A 23,045-nucleotide genomic window follows, 5' to 3' on the forward strand; every position below is an offset into this window, starting at 1 on the left:
ACCCCGTTTCATTGACTTGTCTTTTATAATTGAGTTCTAAGAGATCTTTATATATACCCAATATAAGAGCCTTCTCACGTATATAAGTTGCAAATAGTAGGAGACTTCAAAGACCACTTTTAACGGATAGAATATCCATACAGAAAATCAGGAAATAGCAGACATGAAAACATTAAATACTAAATGGACCTATCAGACACACACAGAATATTTTACTGGACAGCAACAAAATGTACACTCTTCTCAAGGGCACACAGACTATTTTCCAGAACAGATCACATGTTAGGTCACAAAACAAGTCTTAACAAGATTAAAGAAGACTGAAATAATACCAAGTAACTTTTCTAAACACAATGGCATGAAACTAGAAGTCAATAACAGAAGGAAAACTGGAACATTCATAATATGTGGAAGTTCAACAAAAACTCTTAAACTTAAAAGTAGATCAGGGTGCAGACAGGTGCTGTAGCGGTTAAGTGCATGTGTTCCGCTTCTGGCGGCCTGGGTTCGGATCCTGGGCACGCACCAACCCATGCTTGTCAGGCCATGCTGTAGTGGCATCCCATATAAAGTGGAGGAATATGGGCAAGGATGATAGCTCAGGGCCGGTCTTCCTGAGCAAAAAGAGGAGGATTGGCATGGATGTTAGCTCAGGGCTGATCTTCTTCACACACAAAAAATGTAGATCAAAGAAGAAATCAAAAGGGAAATTAGAAAACAGCTCAAAACATACAAAAAGAAACAATAGGGACCGGCCTGGTGGCACAAGCGGTTAAGTGCGTGCGCTCCACTGCGGCGGCCCGTAGTTCGCCGGCTCAGTTCCCGGGTGCACACCAACGCACCGCTTGGCAAGCTATGCTGTGGCGGCATCCCATATAAAGTGGAGGAAGATGGGCACGGATGTTAGCCCAGGGCCAGTCTTCCTCAGCAAAAAATAAAATAAAATAAAATAAAAGAGGATTGGCAGATGTTAGCACAGGGCCAATCTTCATCACACACACACAAAAAGAAACAATATGGGCCGGCCCTGTGGCTTAGCGGTTAAGTGCGTGCTCTCTGATGCTGGTGGCCCGGGTTCGGATCCCGGGCACACACCGATGCACCGCTTCTCCGGCCACGCTGAGGCCGCGTCCCACATACGGCAACTAGAAAGCTGTGCAACTATGACATACAACTATCTCCTGGGGCTTTGGGGTGAAAATAAATAAATAAATCTTTAAAAAAAAAAAGAAACAATAAACACACCAAAACTTATAGGCTGCAGCAAAAGTAGTATTAAGAGGAAAATTTAGGGCCGGCTCTGTGGCTTAGCGGTTAAGTGCGCGCGCTTTGATGCTGGCGGCCCGGGTTCGGATCCCAGGAGCGCCCGGAGGCACCACTTCTCCGTCCAACGCGAGGCCGAGTCCCGCGTACAGCAACTAGAAGGATGTGAACCTATGACATACAACTATCTACTGGGGCTTTGGGGGGAAAAAGCTGAATAAATAAAATCTTTAAAAAAAAAAAGAGGAAAATTTATAGTGATAAACTTGTACATTACAAGAGAAGAAATATGTCAAAGAAACAACCTGACTTACAACACACAGCATTAAAAAAAGAAAAAATGAAACCCAAAGTTAGCAGAAGGATGGAAGTCACCAAGAGGAGAGTGGAAAAAAAATGAAAGACAGTATGGACGATTAATAAAAGTAAAAGTTGAGTTTTGGAAAAAATAAAATTGAGAAACCCTTAGATAAAATATCTAGGAAAACAAAGAAAGATGACTCAAACTAAATCAGAAATGAAAGAGGAGGCATTGCAACGGATGCTTCAGAAAGAAAGAGATCAGAAGAGACTATTCTGAACTAGTGTACACTCATAAATTGCATAACCTAGACAAAATAGATAAATTCCTAGAAACAACCTACAAAAGCTGAATCATGAAGAAATAGAAATCTTGAATAGACCAGTAACAAATAAGCAGATTGAATCAGTAATCAAACACCTCCCAATGAGAAGGGACTTCTCCACTCTGCCTGACCTTAGCCAGCCTGCCCCAGTGCCAGGCTGACTCCTGTGAACCTAGCTGGCTCCCTGCAGGCTTCTGCAAATCCAGGCCCCTGGCTCACCCTGGAGCATGCCAGCTCTGGTGGCCTCAAGCAGCATCCTTGACACCAGGCTCCCACCAGGCTCCTGGGAACCCAGGGCCCCATCTCAGCCTAGGAGCTGCCATCTTAAACAGCCCAAGGTGGCTCTTGTGACCACAAGTGGTGTCCTTGGCACCAGGCTCCTGGTGGGCTTTGGTGAATCCAGACCCTGGCTCACCCAAGGTCCTGCGTATGCCAGGCAGCCACAGGCAGCATTCACAGCCACAGGCAGCTTCTGTAACAGGGCAAACCCAAGACCCCAGTGGGCTCCCACAAACCCAAGACCCCAGGTCACTCCAGCACTTGCTGGCTCCAGCAACCCAGGTAGATTCCATGACACCAGGCTCCCAGGGGGCTGCTGGGAACTCAGGCCCATGGATCACCACACCACCTGCCAGTTCCAGCAGCTGTAGACAGCTCTTATGGAACGAGGCTCCTTGCAGGCTCCCACAAAACCAGGCCCCCAGTTTACCCAGGTGCTTGCTGACTCAGGCGGCCCCAGGCAGCTCCCATGGCACCAGGCACCGGCAGGTTCCCATGAACCCTGGCTTCCATCTTGATCCAGTGCCTGCTGGCTTCTGCAGCCTCAGGCAGCTCCTGTGGCCCCAGGATCCCAGCAGGCTGCCAGGAATCCAGACTTCTGGCCTACCACAGCACAAGCTGTCTCTCGTGGCGCCAGGCTCCTGGCAGTCTCCCATGAACCAAGGCTCTCAGCTCATCCCAGCACTGGCGAACTCTCATGGCCCTGGATGACTCCTGTGGCTGCAGGCTCTCAAAGAGGACCTGCCAAAACAGGCTCCAGTGGGGCTACTCATGATCTCAGGGTCCCAGCTGTGCCCAGGGCCAGACACAATACCATAGACCCAAGCTTTCCACTCACCCCAGTACCAGGCTGTCCAAGGACTCCAGCAGCAAGCTTGCCCCTGGACACCACCAGATGGCCTACCCAGGACCCCTAGATGGGATGACTATGAAGGCTTTGGTTTGCTAAAGCCATTCTGTAAAGACTGGAAGAGGTGCCTACTTCCTCAAATTTGCAGACACCAATGGAAGGCCACAAGGATCATGAATAATCAAAGACTCATGACACCACCAAAGAAAAAGAATAAAACTCCAATGACCGACCAAGCAATGGAGATATAGGAACTATGACACAAAGGCTTCAGAACAACCCTCTTTGAGAAATTCATAAAACTCTAAGGAAACATAGATAGACTACTAAATGAAATAAGGAAACAGTGCATGAACAAGTGAGAAGTTCATTATAGAAACAGAAATCATTAAGGAAAAACAAACAGAAATCCTAGAATTGAAGAACACAACGACTGAACTGAAGAATTTAATAGAGAGGTTCTAAATCAGATTCAACCATGTACAAGAAATAATTAGTGAACTAGAAGATGTGTCGTTTGAAATCATCCAGTCAAAGAAACAAAAAGAAAAACGGTACTGCATAGGAATGGGGAAAGGCAGTGTGAATTATGGGATACCATGAAAAGAAATAGATAAGCATTATTAAAGTACCAGAGGAGAAGACAGGGATAAAGGAAAAGAGTGTTTACTTAAAAAAAAATAGCAGATTGTATCGCTATGAGTTTCCCTCTCAGGACAGCTTTTGCTGCATCCCATATGGTTTGATATGGCATGTTATCATTTTCGTTTGTTTCCAGATAGTTTTTGATTTCTCCTTTAATTTCATCAATGATCCATTGGTTGTTCAGTAGCATGTTGTTTAATCTCCACATTTTTGTCACTTTCCCAGTTTTTTTTTCATGGTTCATTTCCAGTTTCATAGCCTTATGGTCTGAAAAGATGCTTGTTATGATTTCAATCTTCTTAAATTTATTGAGGCTTGCTTTGTTTCCCAACATATGGTCTATCCTAGAGAATGTTCCATGCGCGCTTGAGAAGAATGTGTAGTCAGCTGTTTTTGGATGGAGTGCTCTGTATATGTCTACTAGGTCCATCTCGTCCAGTTTTTCATTTAAGTCTAATATTTCTTTATTAACTTTTTGTCTGGATGATCTATCCATTGCTGTAAGTGGGGTGTTAAGATCCCCTACTATTATTGTGTTGTTGTTGATTTCTCCTTTTAGGTTTGTTAATAGTTGCTTTATGTACATTGGTGCTCCTATGTTGGGTGCATATATATTTATAAGTGATATGTCTTCTTGATGTAGTGTCCCTTTTATCATTATATATTTCCCTTCTTTGTCTTTCTTAACCTGTTTTATCTTGAAGTCTACTTTGTCTGATATGAGTATGGCAACACCTGCTTTCTTTTGTTTGCCATTAGCTTGGAGTATTGTCTTCCATCCTTTGACTCTGACCCTGTGCTTGTCTTTAGTGCTAAGATGTGTTTCCTGAAGGCAGCATATTGTTGGGTCTTTCTTTTTAATCCATCCTGCCACTCTGTATCTTTTGATTGGAGAGTTCAATCCATTTACATTTAGGGTAATTATTGATATATGAGGGCTTAATGTTGCTGTTTTGTCACTTATTTTCTGGTTCTTTTGCATTTCCTTTGTTTCTTGTCCCATTTGTTTTGGACTGCCAATTCAGTTTGGTTGTTCTGTCTTATGATTCTTCTAGTTTTCTCTTTGTTTATCATATGTGGTTTTGCTTTGATTATTTGTTTAGTGTTTACCTTGAGGTTTGGGCAAAAAATCTTGTGTATGAGATAGTCCATTATCTGATAGCCTCCTATTTCCTTATACTAAGTCAATTCAGTCACTTTCCTCTTCCCCTTAAGTGATACAATAAGTTAGGAAACAGATCTGTTGACAAACACAAAAAAGCTAGATCTAGCCTCAGCCTGAGGGACAACAACATAAGAAACTAGTGGAGAGGAAACATTCTTCTCAAACCACAATGAAACAGTCACCACAATGGACTGTGTGCTAAGCCACAGTGAAATCTCTAAAGAGTCCAAAAAGCAGAAATCTATAAGTAACCATATTACGGGACCTTAAAGCAATAAAAATAAAAAATAATCACAAAATATTGGCTCCCCTCCCCCAACCTATCCACTTGAAAATCTGTCCACACCCTTCTAAATCTCTCAGGTTACAGAGGGGATCCAGACAGGACAAACTCTTTAGAAATGAGCAGCACTGAGAGCAGCATGAGGCAAATCCATGGCGTGGAGACTAAGGGACAGAAGAGACACAGCCTCCACTGCAGGTATCAGGGAATATCAACTCTACACGAAGAAGCTGAGCACTTCCCTCCAGGAGCCAGAATAACACCACAATAAAACCAACAACAGCAGAATGAAGTGAGGATTCACGAGGCGGGAAAAACAATGCAGACCTAAGCAATGGAGTTAAGGGCTGGCTCTCTGGAAAGACCTGTAACAGTGAGAAACCTTGCGCAGTCTGACCAAGAGGAACAGACAAAGGCACCAAACTGTACCATCAGGTACAAGAAACTACCGAAACTGCTTTAACGTGATAGGAGAACATAGTGGATAACTCTGACCAAGACATCAGCGGTCCTCAACTGGAGCTGTCCTTCCACCAGAATGCATCTGGAAACACGCAGGATGGGTTTTGTTTCTTGTTTTGTGTTGTCCTAACCATTGTCACCCGGGGGTCTCGGAGATCCTGAACAGCCAGTCACATAGAGCCGTTTCCCTCCTGAAGTGTTACTGACATCTGGGAAGACGAGCACTGATCCAGATTAAATGAACTATGTGGTAGGGAAATGTTTTCCATGGATGTATAACAGGCAAAAGATGGTACCCTCAATACATAAGGAATATCGAGAAACCAATGTTTACAACTACTAAACTGTAAGAGAGCGGGAAAATCAGAAACATAGCCAATAAACACACCAAAAATATATCCAACCTATTCGTACAGGTGGAGAAATATGCATGTAAAGCACAGGGAAGAGTTGAGGAGATTACACACCAAATTTTACTACCAACAAGGAATAAAAGTTGGGAGGTAGGTGAGAAATAGGAGTTTTTACCACTTCTTACCTTATATATTTCTGTAGTGCTTTAATATTTACAAAAGAGAATGTACTCTACTCAAAAAGATGTTTAAAATTTTAAAGAAATTATTAAAATGTTCAAAATGACTTCAGTTCATGGATATTCATTAAAACACGAATGGAAAGAACCTCCCCATGACTTTAAGAGTCTCCTATAACTTTTCTAATAGTTACTATGTCGATTTTATTTCACATTTAGATCCTAACTCATTGGAATTTACATTTGTGTGAGGGATGCAACAGAAGCTGATTTTCTCCTGTTCAAGTGGAAAAACAAGGATCCAGGCACCGTTCATTGTGTAGGTCTGGCTTTCCCAGCAGACCTGCAATGCCTCCTTTCCCAGCGGCTAAACCTTGACAACTACCGCTGCCTCTCGAGCACCCTAGAACTGGCGGGGTGAGCTCTGCAGCCTGGGCTCCCTGTCTGCAAGGGGCAGCTACCAGCAGAGCCTTCTCCCAAGACAGCAGCAGGCATGCTGCACAAAGAAGTGGTCAGTGGCAGTCTGCTGCATAGCAGGAAACCCCTCATGATGAGCAGGCAGTGGGGGAGCCCCGAACACGGGCACTGACCTCGGCGGGGGGCACCAGGCTGCTAAGGCAGGGAGCCCCCTCCCTTCAGCTCGTCCAGCTCCTCCTGCAGCGTGTGCACCTGGCTGTCGGCAGCTGCCCCTCTTCAGCTCGCCATTCTTCTCCACCTGCTCCCACAGGTGGCACCCATGCTCCTGTTCCCCCGGGAGCAGAAGCAGTAGGAGTGCAGCGAGTTGAGGAGTTCTTGGGCCCCCAGTGCTGACAGGATGACCTTTCTGAGAGACGTGGGGCCGGTGTTGCTGTGCTTGCTCTGCACAGCTTCTGTGTCTGGCTTTAAGGTGACATCTGTTGGAGGGTGGAGGGGCTCTGGGAGGCTTTCTGAGGCATCATTGTGAATGATGAACTTGGGGGTTCTGGGCCAAGCCCTAGTCAGGCACAAGGCTGGTCCCTCTGCAGCTGGGCTCCACATCTCTCTTCAACCTCTTTCGGTCAACAGCCTCGTGGGGGACAGATGACCTTTCTCGAGTGTGCTCTGAGAAGAAAGTGTAAGAAAGTTGCCAGCCAATAAATCTGCACACCCCAGATCCTGAGGGATAAAGTCACCCACGGAAATGCCACTCTTACCTAAGAGACCCTGGCAGGGAAGAGGGGGGTCTCATTGTCAGCATCCATAGCAGACATGTTTGCATCTCCCTGGCTGCCTGATGCTGTGGAGGCCACACTGTATCCTGGAGTTCCTTCCAGAGACTCTGCACCTGCTCCTGACTGGCGGCTTCCTGGGCAGCCCTGGGTGCAGGTTCACCCTGCACAGTGGCTCGCTTCAACTTGCGGGAGCCCTGCTAGGCCCTCAGGTTTTCCCTCAAGGACAACGATGAACCTGCAGCTCCTTTCCCATCTGCTTCACTCGCATGTTCCTTAGGTCCCGGTGGCCTTCCTGGTGTCCTTTCTCCTGGGGCAGCCACGGACTTCAGCCCCCCCTTCTCAATCAGGTGGAAGATGGAGGGCACGGCCATGGCTTGAGCATGTAATACTGACCATCCAGCCTTTCCAAGAGCTTTTTTTGGTGAAACGTTCACTACAGACGAAAGAATGCTTAGTGGGGTCCAGTCATCCCTGTGAACAGCTTTTAACCACTGAACCAGACATTGAGCCCTTTATGTGGAGCCTGCAAGGATAAATGAAAAAGTAACTAGAAAGAAAGTATTAAATGTCTACCCCTAAAATAATCAAGTATAGAAACAAAACAAGTGTTTTTGGGAACACCGACACCTGTAGCCAATTTACCCATTTAAACCTTTAGTAAAGATTTAAGAAGCACCTTCTGCTTGCAAGTTATTACTGGAATAGAAAGATGAAAGACCCACTGTCTACCTTAAGAAACTGACCATCTAAGGCAGAGGAGGAAGAAAGGTGAATACCTCCTCCCAGGCTGTGGTAAGTGCCCTGTAGGGACACAGACACTCGGGCAGATAGCACAGGATGGCATCAAGACAACAGGAAAGGCTTCAGGAAGCCTCAGAAATAGTTCCTAGAAGCTCATGGCTACCCAACCCTCCTGCTGTCCATGGGACGCAGTGCTAAAACGGCGAGGGTTGGTCCCCCTATTTCAAAGCCAGGCCAGGTGTCGGACAGCAGAGCCTCCCAGGCACTCAGCGGGGCGTCTGGCCCCAGCTCTGCTCAAGTAGCTGAGGTATGCAGGACTGCAGCCAGGAGAAGGTCAGCCCCAAGGGTTGTGGTTGCGTGTTCCTCCTGTCCTCCCCTTACCAGGAGGAAAGCTGTTCTCTGTACAAAGCAACAAGCCCCTGCAAGGTACTGACCAAGACACTTCATCATCTCTTCTCCCCATTAAGGTAAATTCTCTATTTAGACCAAACTCTGCACATGGGGGTTTGGGGGGTCTCTCTCAAGGGCTTTCTGCTCCACCTGAGGTCATCTAGCCCCCCTGAGTCCGCTGTGGACCAGACCAGGTGGATACTAGGTCCTCAGGGAGTTCCAAGCAACATGACCTTCTAACCTTTCTCAATGCTTTGTGACTAGTTACCAAAGGACCACCACCTCCTTTGCCCCCAGACCACGTTAAACAATGACACATGCCAAGAGCCACCTTCTCTGCAGGGCTTTGCCTCATTCTCAAAAACAGTAACAAAACTTATGGGACACAGGCTCTGAAGGAACTGTCAAGAAAGCAGGGTGGCTGACCTCTGAAACAAGCTCACATTACTAGTTCTTTGGATAGATTGTAACAACTTCCGACTTAGAACAAACCACTGTAAACCTTCAATAATTCTACAGACAAGTGGCATTCAGCTCTTTCAAAATACAACAAGAACCTGCAATGCAAAACAAAAGGATCTGCCAGGAGATTTTCAAAGTAAAATGTGTTCAGTGCACTGTTTTGGGACCTCCAGTGCGGAGTCCGCAGGAAAGGACTCGCTGAACTGGCTGAATTCCAGAAGCCCTCATGAAGGGAACCAAGCCAGGGGACAGGCTCACTCCTCACCATGCTGTCGGAGCCCAAGGAAGAAGTGAAGAGAGGAGCCCCTTCCCCGAGTCCCCAGGGTAAGCCCCCGGGTGAGGAGTGGGCCACGCCCTCCACCACCCAGGATGCTGTCAAATGCAGAGTCCACTGTCAGATGCCTCTCCAGGACTCACCTCCAGTGCAGAGCCACCTTTCCCTGCACTGCCAGGACCCGTCTAGCAACAGAGCATCTGGGAGGTGCGTCCATCCCGGAGGTACAAGCGGCTTTTGCTCAGCCACATTCCTGATCACAGAGATCAAGGCAGGCTCACTGCCATCAAAAGAGCAGAAAAGTCACAGCAAATGCCAGAAGATAGTGACCTAAGGAAGAGCGTTTCCAGAATACCCTGTTTCCCGACATTGTAGGCCTCAGCCCAAATCAATGGAGAGCACGGTGGTCATGGGGTGGGACTGAGAGGGTGGTGGAGGCCATAAGGTGGGTGCTGGTGGCCATGGGGAGGCCGTAGTGGCCCGAGGCACCCAGAGCAGAGATGGTGGCACAGACCAAGGCCACACAGTGCCCGGTGCTGACTCACCTGCTGGACCGGCCCGGAGGGCCTGAGCACAGAGTGCCGCCTGCCTCAGGCTGAACCTCGAGGCAGGCTGACCAGGCGGCAGGATGGCATTGTTTTTAATTCCTTTTTCTTTTCCTGGCAGCTGCAACGTAAGTTTACTGAAATCTCAGTTTGGGAATGGTACAGTAGACTAGTAGGCAATATTTCAATGGTTTGTGGCATCTGGCCACTTAAACGTGAGGTGGCTGACTTCCAAAGGAGCATGTTCAGCAGATGTATTTCTGGTGACGTTTGTTTAAAAAAGATAAAGAATCAGACAGTGATGCACTGTTTGCTGGGGGCACATGGTGGGGGAGGAATAGAATTATTTACTTCTCCATCTGTTCTCAGGTTATTACTGCTTACATACCTACGACCATTCCCAGGAGAGACTTGGTTAAGGTAGAAAACACAGTTTAATGTCAGTCATATTACCTTAGATATGAAAGTCATCATGGTAAAGTCAGGAAAAGACATGCGATGAGTGGTAATGAGACACGGAAGGCTGCTTCAAAGTAGAAAAGGTGTTTGTGTTTGAAGGCCTCTGTTGATGCTGATAAGAACATGTACGGTATTTGTAGGATGGGGTGGGGAGTTTTCTTTCTAACATGATGCTGTGCGTCCTTTTAGGGCTGATTAATGGATCAGCCTCTCCTGGCCCCTGGTGTTCTTACAGATTCGGCCTCCCTTGCCCAAGGGTTAGGCAGTTCCTGGTAGTTTTTATAGTTATCCATTCATTAAGCTACATTTCTTATTGAGCGCAAGGTTTGGTTCATGCATTGTCCTAGACCCTGGTGCCAGAGAAGTGAGCAAAACACAAAAAGCATGCCCTGGGTGACGTTCTAGATGTGACACCAATGGTGTGGCTCATGTGGGAGAGTGATGTGTGCCAGGCTGGAGGGGGGTGGAGTTGTAGCCAGGAGGGCCAGGAAAGGTCTCACCGCAGAGGTAGATTTTGAACAAGCTCCAAAAGCAGTGCAGGAGGAAGAGCAAGTGTCCTGCTCTGGGAGCAGCAAGGAGGCCAGTGTGGCCAGGGCACAGCCGGTGACGGCAGCAGGAGCTGAAAGCAGAGTTGTGATTTTGGCCCAATCGTCGGCCCTTGTTGGTCCTAACGAGGACTCGGGCATTGATTTATTCTGAATGAGATGGTGACCCTTTGGAAGGTTTTGAGAGCAGGAGTAACATGGCTGGACATAGGTTTAGCAGACTTGATCTGGCTGCTCTGTTGAGAACATACCACAGAGGGGCCGGGGCAGAGGCAAGGAGACCAGTTAGGGTGCTGTTGCAATAAGCCAGGCAAGAGGCCTTGGAGATGTAGGTCAGGGTGGGGAGAGGAGGTTGAATTCTGGGTGTGTTTGGAGATCGAGACAGTAGGACTGTGTACAGATGGGAAGTGGTGAGGGGTGGGGCTGGGGAGGGAGGACTTGAAGTCGGTGCTGAGTTTATGGCCTGAGTCAAGAAACTTAGCTGGGGAGACTTGGGGAGGTCCTGCTTGGTGGGGAGCTGTGGGAGTTTGGTTTTGGCTGAGTTGACTGTGAGATTTATAGTTTGTCTGTGGCTCTTTTCCACGAGAGGAGAGCAGAGAATGGCCACCTGGAATCTGTCGTATGAACTCCCTGTGCCCCTCCCAGGCTCCCTCCTGGCACAGACATCCTATGGGAAGGCCTTGGAGTGGAGGTTCCTCTGTGCCAACTTTCTTGGGTGTTCTGGCCTGTTTGCACTGCCCCTCCCTGGGTTTGTCACCTTGAAAAGATTTACTCACTTAGTGGAGCCTCAGGTTTTCAAAAGTTAAAGTTTATGTAATCAGTGGGCTTGAAAAGCAGTATAAAATATTTCCAAAGACGCAAGAAATAGGTAAATTTCAGAAAAAAAAAGATTCTAGTATTACATTGTATGTGTTAAAAATTCTTGTTTCCCTTTCTGCCTCCCCTGAGCGTGTGTAGTCATATTGTTAGTTCTGTTCTTTTCCTTGTGATGCAGTATTTTCAAATGGAATTCCAGGGCTTACAATTGCACAGCAAGTTGTAATATGATTAATTGTTTATAAAACAATGTCTTTCCACGGAAATAGTTAATTAACATTATTTTCTGAAAGTAATAAATACATGTGGCTTTTCTTGTTGAACTAGAAAAATGCTTTACAACTTTCTTCTCTCCTTTCCATTAAAGTGTAGGTTTGTGTGAATTTGCTGGATTCTTCAAACACTGGGTTTGCCATTTACAAGGTCACTGTGGTCCAAAGCAACGTGACTGGGAGCAGAGGCCTGGGGTCAGGGTCTCTAAGATAAGCCCCCCTTGAGCCTGCACAGAGAAGTACTTGAGGCCCACACGTTCTTCCTGGGTGTCCTCCCTGCTCATACTCACTGCAGAAGGAGGCTTTCTGCTGAGAGAAGCTACAGAGCCCTGGAAAGCTGGGAAGGCACCTGCACAGGGGGAGGGAGTTGCTGCCCTTCCTGAGGTTGTCCCTTTGCTTCCCTTGAGCCTGTGTCTACACGTAGGGTGGAGTTTTGCACCCACAGTGTAGGGGCCCCACAGAGTGTAATTTGTTCACATTGAGAAAGTCTGTGAATGTCAGGAGTTCTGTGTCTGGATTAGAGTTTATGAATTTAGGGTTCATTTGAGTTACAACATTAAACTGCATCCTGTCGAGAGTCTCCTCACTTGTGAGAGTGGAAGCTGAGAGAGGGAGCCCTTCTTTTCCTTCCCAGGCAGGGGAGGGTGTATGAGCTCCCAGAGTCCATTCCTGTGGCTGCTCAGGTATCGCCACCCTTCTGCACCAGGGACTGACCCACTCCAGGGCTTCTGTCTCTACCAGGAGAGTTTAGAATGTGTTTAACTTTCTGCATGTGGCTTTCCTTCTGTCCTGTGGGAAGCAGGCAGCTTATCTGTGCTGATCCCAATATTTGTGTTTCTTTGCTTTGGATTCCTGTATCGATTGAGCAGTGCAGCCCTATATTTCTGGTTTCCCTTAGCTCTTTGTAATTTTATTTCCTGTATGAGAAATAACATTTTGAGTTTCTTGGGATTAAAAATGTGAATTGATGGAGAGATATAATGTCAGTAAGGCAAGAAAATTGTAGAACTAAATAGAGTTTTTGTTTTTAGGCAAGAGAATCTCAAGATGTGAAATGAATGTGTTGAAGTTTTCAGGTGCATTTTCATTTTTACATCAGTGTTTGCATGTGCTTGTCCCTAGAGAACATTGAGATTTAAAAAGCTAAAACAATGGAATTTCTATTTTAATTGATGTGAAGAAAATTAATCAAACTAATCCCACTATGTTTAAGGAGCTAATCCCAAACCCCTCTTGCATTATAATGTGCCACTGACTCCTGAAAATCCTGCCTGTGTGAGACGCAGTGGAGGACAAACTAGGATGCAGCTTGTCCTTTTACTTAGCGAGAGATATGAAAATGTCATTTCGTATGGTTACTCTTTTGTAACCGTTAGTGTGCTAAAGGAATTAAATCTTAGAATGGTTTCCTATGTACAGAAGTTTAAATTAAAGAAAAGCTATGAAATGGGAAAACATGGTATGTGTAAATTTCTCTATTTATATTAGATAAATCTGTAAGATAGAAAAGTCTAACCTCAGAAGAGTCACTGCCAACACTTCTGGGTCCCCTCCAGCCACCCCCAGTGCACAGTTCTGATCATTCTTGAGCTTCCTGTTGGTGTTTCTTTCTATAAAAACAAGCCATTGTGAATGCATATTTTTGTACGCATGTTTGTCCTTGTAATGAGCGGTCAGACTCCGCACTTTTTGATGTATGCTGACAGCTTACGCCTCTCCTCTCCCTCTTCCTCTCGTGTCCACACCTGGACAAGCTGAGGAACAAGTCCGGAGGCTCTGTTCTCTGACATTGGCTTTGGATCCAACCACACAATCCCTGTCTGTGTGCAGAAGTCTTGCCCTGGTCTCAGCCCTGGCAAAGATTTTTCGCTTTGACCAAACTTTAGTCAGGCCCCTGAACCTTCTTGTATGCCTGTCTGTGCACTTCCTTGTAAAATCCAGTTTTAGCAACAACCTTGCAAAGTCAGTTTAACCAGAACCCACACACGAATGTCTGATCACACTTGAGATCTGCTCAGGCTCCTCCTCCTCCTCCACCATCCCTCAGGTGGTGTCTGATCACTCTGGCCTGTCTCTGGTAAGAATCCTATTAGGTCAGGTTAGCCAGAAACCCCAACACTTGAGTTTCTCTTAGTAATTTTCCATCCCCTGACCCCCACCATGCTGCCTGGCTGTGAAAACCCACTTGCCCATGCTGCATTTAGAGTCGAGCCCAATCTCATTTCTCCCCCGCTGTGAATCACATCACAGTGGTCTCTGCGTATCACAGTGGTTCTGAATAAAATATGCGTTACCATCTTTGACAAATTTCATTGAAGATTTTTTGTTTAAAACCCCAAACCACAATAAAAACCCAGGCCAGGCTCCTTTCTTTGCTCCCTCAAGCCATTTCAGAGCTGCATGTGATTCTGGCCCTGCTCTCCTCAGAGACCTCTATTATGTGAGTCATAAGACTTTTCCTAACTTCTGTGTGTGTGTGGAGGGGGGCACACACCAGCATCAGTCTCTCCATGGGAATCACAGCACTTGCCAGTGAGCAGTCATATTTTGAAAGGAATCTCTTTCTCTGAGTAGTAGGTCTCAACAGTGGGCTCAAAATACTCAGTGAACCGTGTTGTAAACAGATGTGCTGTCATCTGGGCTTTGTTCTTCCATTTGAGAGTTGACTTTAACTTAAAGTTACCAGATGCATTACCCTTAACAAGAGAGTGAGCCTGTACAAAGGCCTGGGGGTGGATTGGATGGGGAGGAGAGAGAACAGGATCAGTTAGAGGGACCAGAGGTCAGAGTGTGAGAGAGGAGTTGGAGAAGGGGCCAGAGCAGTCAATAACAGCACAGCAGCCAGGTCAAGGCCCTGTGCACCATGTCTGGGAGTCAGGATCTTCTAATAGCAGTCAGTGGGGGAGCCCCACTTTTGCTTGGATCTCTGGGGGACAAGAAGACAGTGTCTTACCACGTCTGACTGTCCACAGCTACCAGACCCTGGCCAGGGAGCATGAAGCGCTGATGCAGGAGTACCTGCACCTGCTGCAGATCGTGGAGGCGAGAAGACAGTGGCCAAGCAGCTACGGCAGCAGATCGAGGATGGGGAGATCAATATCGAGCGGCTGAAGGCAGAGGTGACTGCTGGCTAGGGGTGCAGAGGAGGCTGGCCAGGGGACACAGGGCACAGGCCCAACACCTCACACTCCAGGCTCCTGCAGGACCAGGGGGCACATGACGGGCAGGGGGAGCAGCTTCCAGTCACAGCTATGCCAGCCTCGAAACTTAAATTTAGTGATGCTGGCAGAGTGGGAAGGGCTTTAGTTAGATCTGAGTTCAGATCCTACCTCTGCCACTTGACAGTTGCAACCTGGAGTACATCCCCCCATCCTCTGTGCCTCCATTCCTTCATCTATACAACAGCCTTTTTATACTTGCCTGGCCAGGTTGTGAGGATTGAGTGAGGTTATTTATGGGCGAGTTTTTAGTTACTTTTCTGATGACCACATTGACTAAGCAGTCCCACATTATCAGCTGGAGTCCAGGGACCCAGAGTCCCGGGTAGGTCGTCATAGTGTGGGATCCTGGCTCAGTTCCAAGCATTCGTTCCTTCTGCCTGTTGTAAGAGCTCCTACAGGGGCTCACCGCGCATGAGTCTGGAGGCCACGCTGCTCCTAGGTTAAGCCTTGTAGAAATTCACTACTCAAACTGTGGTCCATGAAGCAAGAGCATGTTGGAAATGCAGAATCTCAGGCCCTGCCCAGACCTCCAGAATCAGAATCTGCACTTTCACAACATCCCAGTCGATTGCCATTTACATTAAAGCTTGGGAGGCGCTGGCTCTCTGTCCCTTAGATGCCCATCACCAGCTGTCTAACCCAGCACCGAATGATCTGATTGCCTCTCCCCCCTCATCTCACCATGCTCACCAGATGTTCAGAGCCATTTGGCCACATCACACGAGGACCGTGGACTCTGAGCTGAGGATGGGAAAATGGAAACATAGATTCTAACGAGGGTCGGATGCATGATTTGTAGGGCCTGATGCAAGGGAAAAATGCAAGGCCCTGGGTGGAGTCGGGGAAGTCGACCTCCCCTTCTCACAGCCCACCAACCCACCCATGGCAGACAGGCGACCCCCCAATTTCAACCTCCAACCTCCTCTAACCTCTGTGCCATGATACAATTGGTACCTAGATGAGGGGTGGGCAAGATGCCCGTGCTGAGTCACCCACCTAGTGCCAGACACTGTCTTCTCACTCTGCCCTGAGACACCATCGGGTGTGCACTGCACTCACCCTTTCTGCACCTACCCCGAGGCCCCTGCAGAGGGTGGAGGGTGACTCACAGTGGGAGGTGTGTCTTCCTGGCTGACTGAACCCATTTCCTCCCAGACAGAGGGTAGACGAGGTCATGGGTTCTGGGGTGCCGGCGTTTGGGGAGCGAGCAGCTGAGAAACCATCCCAGGGAGGCAGCAGGAGGCAGTAACACATGAGGGCTGAGGCTCCACGCCCCTGGGGAGTGCTCCATTGTTCCATCAGATGTTACTTGTGAAAACAAATTCAAAGAGAAATGATTAAGAACTTCAGGGTGGCAACTGCAGAACTTGAAGCCCCAAGCATTGGGCCTTCTGAGCATAGAACCCCATCACACGCCCTTGAAGCCAGCTCTGCCTGGAATGTTCAAAGATCCAAAGTTTCCAATTCCACCTTATGGTACCGTTGCCAAGCTCTGAACTAATGGTCACATCAGCTTGGAACTTGAGCTTGAACAAAAGTTTAAGATTCCACACACCTCCTCTACCCTGCACCAGGCACTGTCAGACAAGCTTCCTTAGTCAGTCCCCATAGCCATCTTCATAGGATCAAAAGATGAAGCAGGTTCAGAGAACTCAAGTCACCTGCCCAAGCTCACACAGCTGGGAGGTTGCAGAGCCAGGACTAGAACCCAGGTCTGAGTGTCTACTTGCCAGTCTTGCCACTCGTAGCCTCTTCTCACATGGCTCCTGGGATGAGGGCTTGTCCCATGTCTAAACCATCTGGTTCATTCTGAGATCTATCCTAGCCCTACACATATCCCTGAAGCCAAGTTGAGTCCTTGTTAGGGACCAGGGAATAGGTCTAGGGACCAGCACCAGATTAGTGGCTTCATGATCAAGGGTGTCATTCATTCACTCAATCACTCGTTCACTAACTGCCTAAGATCAGCTGACCACTGCCTCATCCTCTGCCCCAGGCTCCTCTTTCCCCATCACTTTGGGCTCCAGCCAGTGTCCCTGGTCATGAGCTGTGCACCTCTTGGCCTTGGCACATGCTGGGGCTTCTGTTTGGAGTGCTCCTGCCACCCCCACGCTTTCTTGCCTGGTGGAATCCTACCAAGCTCGAATGCCTCCTCCTGGGGACTCTCATCACAGAATGTGCTCCACGTCCCCTGCTCCCTCGGCTTTCCCACCCTCAGCATGCCACGTCAGAGCCAGGTCCTTGGGTGTCTGTCCCCCATCCAGCCTGGTGGGACCTCCTTGAAGGCAGGAGTGTCCTTTATCACTGTGTCCCTTCTGCCTCGCACATAGTAGGTACTCTGTAGGGGCTTGATGAATGAATGGACATCAGGCTCTGTGGTAGGCAGTAAGAGATGGAAGTTTCTACACTTAAGGTCTGATTGTGGTAAAGTGTGACTGGCACCATAATAGAGCTTTCGGTGTGAACCCAGGTAGAAAATGAGTCACTTTATGGCCAAAGAGGGTGCGGGTTCATGTCGCATATGACCTTGAAAGGTTTCGGGGGTTGATAGGCCAGAGAAGGGGTGGGTGCAAAGGGCAGGGCCCTCTCTGGTGCTGGAGAGCACCAAACTGGTCAGTTTTGAGTGAAAGTGTATGTGTGTATGTGTGTGTGTGTGTGTGTGTGTGTGTGTGTGTCAGTGTGGCAGCAGAGGCCTTTTTGGTGGGAATTTGGAACAACGTTTCCAACTGAGTACATTACTCTCCAGGGCAAACGATTTCTTTAAACAAGACTTTAAAAGATCAGCTTGGTAAAGCTTTCTGGCTATAGTCTCTCTCTTTCTCTCTCACACACACACACACACACACACACACACACATCCTGCAGGGCAGAGGGCAGCTGTGTGCTCTGGAGGGGCTCCAGGAAGGTGAAACAGAGCACATTTCCCAGGAAGTAGGCCATCAGGTAGGCAGGAGGTGCCAAGGAGACAAGTAAGTGATGAGTGACGCCCATGACAAAGACAGAGTGTCTTAGAAGGTCAGAGCTGGGAGGGATCTGAGAACTCTGATGTCCACAGAAGAGGAAGGGACTTATCCAAGGTCACTCCAAGGTCACTTCCAGCGCTGGAATCCAGGCTTAACCTTGGGTCTCCTGGCTGTAGATCCTTGACCTGTACCTGCCCCACAACTGATTCCTTCCTTGCTGGGGAGATGGGCCATCTAAAAGGTGCATGTTCAGGAACCACTGTGTCACCTGGATGGCGTCAAGCTCTCATGGTCCACCTGATAGCCAGAAAACTTCCTCAAACCCCATCCCACATATTCCTGAGGATTTTCAGGGTCTTCCATTTTCCTAGCCATGTCTGGTTTCCAATTCTGCTCTCCTGACTTCTAATATCACTTCTCACAGTGGCTGTCTTCACTCAGTCTTGACTGCTCCTTGCCCCCGTGTGGTCACTCCACGTGCCCATCAGGTGGAGCTAGATTCTGCTGCAATTACAAACAGCCTCCGAATCTCAGTGGCATAAACAACAAAGATTGCTTTCTCTCTCACATTGTGTGTCCATTGTGTGTTCTGCTCCACAACATTCTCACTCAGAGACAGGGACTCAGTCTGATGGGGCTCCACCATCAGGAAATTCACCAGTCCCATGGCAGGGGAAGGATCATGACAAATCATGCCTGACAGCTCTGCTCATGTTTCACTGGACAAAGTGAGTCACATGACCACACCCGGACTTCAGGGGCCTGGGCTGTACAGTCCTGCCTTGTACCAGGAGGAGAACCAGAGTATCCAGGAAAGCCCTAATGACACCCAACTGGCTCCTCCTTCAGTCCCCAAGCCCCTGACACCAGCCAAGTATGGACCAGACTTTCTGAATGGTTTAGATACAGTCAAGGGGTTTTCCAGTACTGAAACAGAAAACAGCTTAAATGTGAATAGAAGACATACCTGCCCTCCTGTCACTCAGCCTTTTCTGCTACAGGGATTTCTTGCTGACCTCCTCTCCTCACACTGGCCTCTCTCCACATGCTCCCAACTGCCATTTTGTTGGTGGTGGGGGTGTTCATAATCCCTCTATCTGCCAAGACCCTCGCCCCCGTCCAGTGATGTGCTGGAGCTGGCTCATACCAACTTGCAAGTCACTTGTGAAATTTTCAAGAATCTTGCAAGCTTGTTATTCACCCATCGGTAGCTTAAAATGGGCCAAGGTAGGAATGTTTACACCATGGAAATCGGCCGGTGCTACCAGTCAGAGTTTTTATTTGAGAGAGCTGGTAGTTAATCATTTAACAATATACGATTCTCTATACCTTTTTTTCAGGACCAGCTAAATACTTTGCTGGGCCCAGTGCAAAATGAAAGTGCAGTGCTCTTAAGAATTTCAGGGCAACAACAGCGAAGCTTTAAACCAGGTATTAGGCCCTTCTAAGCGGGCTGTTCACAGGTCACACTTCGAGGACATCGGCCCTGTCTCTACTCCCTCTATATTCTCCAGCCCTGGAGCCTCCACCCATAGCCATCTCTTCCTAGAGGTAATGGGAGATGACACATAAACAAAAGTCTGCACAAAATTTATTAAGCAAAACTATCCAGCTTTGCTCAGTCTCTTCTCTCCCACCTAACAGGCCTCTTGGACCTCATCTTTTGTAACCAGAAAGCTCCAAGGACCATCTAAAACAAAGGGAGCATCCTCCTCTGAGAAGAATCCTCCCCTCCTCTAGAATCTTCAGTTTGGCACCATTTCATTGTTTTAATAGCTATTTTTCTCCCATTTATGATTGGAAGTAAGTTGGGACCGCTCAAGCAACCCTAGAAGGCAGGGTAGGAGTTTAGAGATGGTCGTGGTATTTTCCTGGCTTGGAAGCACTCAGAATCCTGGAAGCCTGACTCTGCAAGAAACTGCAGAGATCTTAATTCAGGGTTTAAGGTAAAACTGTAGCCGAGGAATCAGGTTTGCAAACCAACTTTGTCATGGAGAGGGCCGCCTTGACCCCTCCCCAGTCAGCCCCTCTGCAGGGCCCACTCTGTGCCTTGAGTCCTGTTTCCCATGTTCCTCCTGCCATCCCCACCCCTGCTGCCCTGCACTCAACACCCTGTCGTACTCTGCATCTTTGTTCACACCATCCCCTCTGCTCCAATTCCTTCCATTCTATAACACACCTGCTGGGCTCCTTTTTGTGTGTGTGAGAAAGATCAGCCTTCAACAAATATCCACGCCAATCCTCCTCTTGATGCTGAGGAAGACTGGCCCTGGGCTAACATCTGTGCCCATTTTCCTCCACTTTTATATGGAATGCCACCACAGCATAGCCTGACGAGCGGTGCATGGGTGCAGGCTCGGGATGAGAACCCCAGGCCGCCAGCAGCAGAGCGTGTGCACTTGACCATTACACCACAAGGCCAGCCCAATTGGGCTCCTTTTTTGTCCTGCTAAACCTCTGGGTAGCGCTTGTGGCTTCCATGGTGAGACCCTCCCACTGCAGGAGGTGTGCACCTCTGGTCTGGCCTCACCTTGTTGGAGTATAAGTTACCTCTGTGGGTATCTGACCCGCTTCTTAGGCTGGAAGCTCCTCCAGGGAAGGGATCTGACTTATCCACCTCTGGCTGTGTCTCACCCATGCCCAGCATGGTGCCCACCACAGAGACTCCATCAGGACATGCTGACAGGATTGGCACAAAGGGAGACAGAGATGGGCATCTCTTAGGCTTGGAACAGGTCAGAGGGAATCGAGAATGAAGGAGAGAGAACTGAGTTGTGTGGCAGCTGTTTAAAAAGAAAGAAGTACAGAGATCTTTAGCAAAACCTTGACTGCTAACAAAAGAGAGAAAACCATGGACTAATTCCTCCTCCTCCGTCAATGACTGCATTGACTAAATGAATTCTGGATTAAAGACACTGTCTCTAGAGAGGGGAGTGGGGTGGGGCAGGAGCCAACGAGCAGTGCACCTAAGGGGTGTGGCAAACGAGGGTTCGACTGTGATGGGCCAAGAAAGCCAGACTGTGGGGTGGCAAGTGGGCAGGGCTCAGCTGAGATGCCAGGCATTGGGCCAGGTTGGGCAGCCAGAGCTAGACTATAGCCAGAGAGTTGGGGTATAAGCCAAAGTCCCAACTCTCCATGGCCATCGTTGACAAAGGTCAACTGAGCAGGCTTGGATGTTAGCCAAGCCAACCCAGATCCAAAGCAAATGCATCCCCAGAAGGGACCTGCAGGATAAGGGAAAGGCAGCCTCTGTGAAGTCAGTGGGGCTGGCGCTCCTGCCGCCAACCTGACACTGGCTCGTAGCAGGGGTGGGCCGTGTCCCAAGGCTTCTGCAGGGTCCCCAGGCTCACAGCTTTCCAGAGCTTTGCCCACCCGGCCCGATCCTTAAATTAGGCTCCCAGACTGCCAGTGCTGCTTTTGCAGGGAGCAGAGAGCCTGACCTGACTGCATCTGGTTTTTGCTCTGGTCCCTGGGGAGTAGGTGTCCTGTAGATGTCTCTGAGAAGAGTGCCATCAGTTTAACATACAGACTACATTTACACACACACACACACCCTGCCATCCTAAAGAGAAAAGAATACCGCGTGCAAATCCCAGAACTGGCCAAGAGAGCAGACTGGGATGGGCGTGCTGACATGAGGGCAGTGAGGGTGCTGACTGGACATCCACGAGTCTCTGAGCTCTCCACAAGCGTGTGTGTGTGAGTCCCTTAGCTCTTTAGAGTTCAGATCCAAGAACAGCCATTATTTCATGTGCCAAGGTTCTCAGAGAATTTAAAAAACAGAAAAGCCTGCATCAGCCCTGAATATTTCTCCATTAGATATTTTCTGCAGCTCTTCAAGCACAGGCCGGGGTAGTTTTAGCAACCCGAAAGTGGAGATTGGGTAACTGTCCCATTTTGCTCTCAAAGTGCTCCATAGGCTCAATGGTCAGAGCCCATTCATCCTGCAGTTCAGCAAGTGGTCTTGAGGGGACAAAGCCACATGCCCTGAAAAGGGAGGCGAGTTGGCTCTGTGACATGTTTGTGATTTCCTGAGCTACTATCTTTGGACGTCTGCCACACAGCTCAGGGTTGTCTCTGTGCCCACTCAGCACCTTCCACCCCCTGCTCTTATTGTACTCAGTGAGACCCCAGGGTGGGGGTTTGCCCTCAGTGCACAAACTGCTGGGAGAGGGCACAGTCCCCTGTGACAGCTCCCCAAGGAGGACAACACCAGGGGCCTCCAACAGCCAAAGTGCTGGGTCATCACAGAGAGATGAAGCAGAGAACACACATGGAGAAAGGGACCAGGGAGGGGCATCTGATGTGGCAGAGAAAGACAGAGACCACTGCAGGAAGAGGGGGACAGGCTTCTAGGCTGGGGCTGCCCTGACTCCCAGGGGTTTCACTCTTTCTCTCTGAGCCTGTTTGCCTGTCCACAAATGGGGTGTATGACAGAGTCCCTTTGGCTTCCATTCTGTCGTTCAGCTCAAATCCCAGACACATTGGGGAGGTTCCCAGGTCTCCAGGGTGGTAGGAGCTGAGGGTGTTGAGCAGGGGCAGAGGAGGAACAGTTGGGAGGGGAGGGGGCTGCAGGAAGTAGCAAAAGTCTCTCTGGCATCCTTACAGCTCATCCTAGGAGAGGAGACTCGGGCTGTGTTCTGGAGCTGGCTGGCCGGGTAGCATGGGCGGGGAAGAGGGTGCTGGGAGGGGAGCCACAGCAATGTGGCTGGAGGGTGCTCAGAGACCCATTACCCAGCCTGGTGCTAAGCTGCCAGTGAGGAGGCATGTTCCCCACGGCTCTTTAGGTGGTGACAGGGCAGGTGCTTGGGAGAATCTGGGTGTTTTTGCTTTTCTAAGTTTTCCCCCAAAAGGGGGTGGTGGAGAGCTAGCATTTACTAAGCACCTTCTCTGCACCAAGCCCTCAAATTTTCCCATTACATACAGGGGTGACCTCATTTCACCTTCATATTTTACGGGAAAGACCTGAGGTTCAGAGATGTTAGGCATCTTGCTGGAGGTCACACAGCTGAGAAGCAGCATAAGGCGGATTTGAGCCTGCTCTGCGTGGGTCTCAAGCCCT

General features: G+C 48.6%; 1 protein-coding gene and 1 pseudogene across 50 annotated transcripts in view; both read right to left on the bottom strand.

Moving 5' to 3' along the window:
* LOC147911292 (ral guanine nucleotide dissociation stimulator-like) overlaps positions 1-23,045 on the bottom strand; it is an 85,501-nt gene that overhangs the window by 56,750 nt on the left and 5,706 nt on the right. For 49 of the 50 annotated variants that reach the window (XM_087428291.1, XM_087428290.1, XM_087428317.1 and 46 more), the window contains exon 1: positions 7,278-7,340. The gene's annotated coding sequence lies outside the window, so the exon portion shown is untranslated. Of the gene's footprint in view, positions 1-7,277; positions 7,341-16,129; positions 16,329-23,045 lie in introns of those variants that run through there. The other variant, XM_087428285.1, reaches the window with a different exon arrangement.
* On the bottom strand, positions 5,724-9,379 carry LOC147911293 (peroxynitrite isomerase THAP4 pseudogene; annotated as a pseudogene).

Source organism: Ceratotherium simum, unplaced genomic scaffold, assembly GCF_057802395.1.
Source record: "Ceratotherium simum simum isolate JZ-2026a unplaced genomic scaffold, ASM5780239v1 HiC_scaffold_44, whole genome shotgun sequence".
Lineage (NCBI taxonomy): Eukaryota > Metazoa > Chordata > Mammalia > Perissodactyla > Rhinocerotidae > Ceratotherium > Ceratotherium simum.